This window comes from Suricata suricatta, chromosome 10, assembly GCF_006229205.1.
Source record: "Suricata suricatta isolate VVHF042 chromosome 10, meerkat_22Aug2017_6uvM2_HiC, whole genome shotgun sequence".
Lineage (NCBI taxonomy): Eukaryota > Metazoa > Chordata > Mammalia > Carnivora > Herpestidae > Suricata > Suricata suricatta.
The window spans coordinates 11,048,512-11,051,169 of NC_043709.1; the positions used below are offsets into that span (position 1 = coordinate 11,048,512).

Consider the following 2,658-nt stretch of genomic DNA (forward strand, 5'->3'; position numbering starts at 1 on the left):
GTTCCACTCTCTTCCCCTTGTTACACCTCGAGTTTGAATTCCACGGTCCACTGGTGTCTTCTGACTTATCTTCATGTTCATTCAGTCTGGTGGAGCCTCAGCTCACAGGACTGTTGAAAAGGTGTCCCGATGAGACCTGCATCCCATCCATGGCCACGTCTGTTTCCAGGGTGTCAGAGCTGTCTGCCAATGACAGAAAGAATGAGGAGAGGGGCACTTGGGTGACGGTTGAGCTTCTGACTCTTGATGTTGGCTCCCAGGGTCATGGGATTAAGTCCCACGTGGCGCTCTATGCTGAGCATGGAAACTGCTTACGATTCTCTCTCTCTCTCTCTCTCTCTCTCTCTCTCTCTCTCTCTCTCTCTCTCTCTCCCTCTGCCCCTCTTCTTCACTTGAGTGTGCGCACTCTCTCTAAAATTTAATACACACAAAAGAAAAGAAAAAGAAACATAAGAAAGGAAAAGAACAAAAAAGACTCAATCAAAATTTAATGAATAAGAGGAAAAGAAAAGAGAGGAAGAGTAAAGAAAAAAAAGGAAAAGAAGAGAGAAAAAGAATGAGGTGAAACCATTGTCCCCAAATAAGCTGAGAGGTGAGCTTTGGTGTCAACGTAGACAGGTCTTTTTGTTTGTTTGTTTTAATGTTTTTTTATTTGTGAGAAAGAGAAAAGAGAGAAAGAGGGAGAGAGAGAGAGAGCAGGGGAGGACTAGAGACTGAACGAGAATCTGAATCAGGCTCCAAGTGGTCAGTGCAGAGCCTGACGTGGGGCTCAAAACCACAAATCATGAAGCCATGACCTGAGCCGAAGTTGGATAATCAACCGACTGAGCCCCTCAGGTGCCCCTGGCAGGATGTTGTTATGTGGCTGAAGATGTGGATCTGAACTGCAAGTCTCCTTCCTCTGCCATTCATTCATTCATTCATTCATTCATTCATTCCATCAGCCATTGTTGAATACTCATTGATACCCTCTCCTTCTGTGTGCCAGGCACTTGCAAGGTTCTGGGGACATAGAGATGAGACAAGGTTCTATCCTCTGTGGAGCTCAGTGTGCACAGTGCAGGAAGGGGAGGGACTCCCAGTCATGGCATCTCCGTGTTCATTCTGTCCCTGCCCTTCACTCACCCTTGTGCTGTGGTAGTTTCCCCACATCCCCCGGGACACACCTCCTCTGTCCCTCTGCATGGGCCCAGTCATCTGCCATCATGCGCTCCTGTCCCTTCCGTCACCTGGCCACCACCTGTGTATCCTTCAGGACTCTTGCTCCCAACTTGGGGCTCGAACTCATGACCCTGAGATCCAGAGTTACAGGCTCCACGGACTGAGCTCACCAGGCACCCCCGGAGTTGTTTCTAATGTGAAACAAGTGTTAACATCACGGTGGCTCAGAGGTTCTTAGAGCCACTAACCCAGCTCTGACCTGCACAGAAGGGGACAACAGGGAGCTGTTCAGGTCTGGGACGACCGGCACCTCACAGTGGTTTTATTTGGTCGTCAAGCCAAAGTCATGCTGGCAAAGGAGAAAAGAACCCAAGGGAGGGGAATTACAGGAAAATGACCATAGGATCACTAAACAGGCAGAAATGGACAAAACATAACATGAAACAAGTGTCAAAGGTCGAAATGTGGAAATGGGCTTGAGTTTGCCCCTCCCTGTCCCCCCTCCATGTTGGTGAGTGTCAGGCCTGCAGCGGGTTTAGACTCCTCCCCCAGGCGCCCTGGGAGCTGGGTAGGGGACAGTGGACTCTGCCTGCTTGGAGGCTGGAGGGCTTCTCAGAGGAGGTGGTGCAAGATTTGGGCTTGGAAGTCTAAGCACGATTTTTGCAGAGGGTAGAGGCAGGTGCTCCTGGCAGAAGGATCTGCCTATGCAAGTGCCTAGAGGCCACAAGGCCATCCGTGGAGGTAGCTGCAATCGGGCAAATATGCAGTGAGCATCTGGAATGTTTGGGGATGCTGATAAGTGCTGGGATTAGAAGGTAGGTAACACCCCGAAGTGAGGTGGGTGGGGCAGAGAGGAGAGGGATGGGAACAAGGCCAAGGCTGGTGGGAGGGGGCAATGAGTGTCACTTGCTGAGGGTCCCTCAGTCAATGGCAGGTTTTCCTTCCAGAAGCCCAAGGCAGACTGTGCTGAGCCCACAAGGACCTGGAACGTCCAGGCTTCCTGCCTTGAAGGAGTAGGATGAGTCCGGTGGTGAGTTCCTTCCATCCTGAGCGGCTCCGAAGTGGAGACTTTCGGTTTCCCTTTCAGTCCAAGTTTCATGTGGGCCTGGAGGTCTGTGGTCATTATAGACACACCGCAGGTGACGGGGTCCACACAGCTCAAGAAGCCTGGTGGTGTTCAGCTCAGAGGAGGATTCCTTGGTAAGTTGGGAGGGTGAGAGCCCCTGCCCATCGACTCGCCCTCCACAGGGGTCTTTAAGGAAAAGGGAGCAGAGTTGGGATTTCTAGCCTCAGGTCACGCCCTAAATAGCGGCATGGTCAGGATTTGAACTCGGGCTTGTCTGCCTGCTCCCCCAAACTGGGCTGAAGTGCCCAAAAACAGAGGAGAGGTCGGGAGACACTGCTCAGCCCAGGATCCAGACTGCGTGGAACAGATCCCTTTGGAGAATTTGGAGGAAGCAGAGGAGGGGACGGAAGGCAGGGGAGTGGGAGCCTCTC

General features: G+C 51.8%; 1 long non-coding RNA gene across 1 annotated transcript in view; it reads left to right on the plus strand.

The window, feature by feature from the left end:
• The first annotated feature begins 2,313 nt into the window (after nucleotides 1-2,313).
• LOC115303365 overlaps nucleotides 2,314-2,658 on the plus strand; it is a 19,542-nt gene continuing 19,197 nt past the window's right edge. The window contains exon 1 of the long non-coding RNA XR_003914001.1: nucleotides 2,314-2,361. This is a non-coding gene — a long non-coding RNA (uncharacterized LOC115303365). The remainder of the gene's footprint in view (nucleotides 2,362-2,658) is intronic.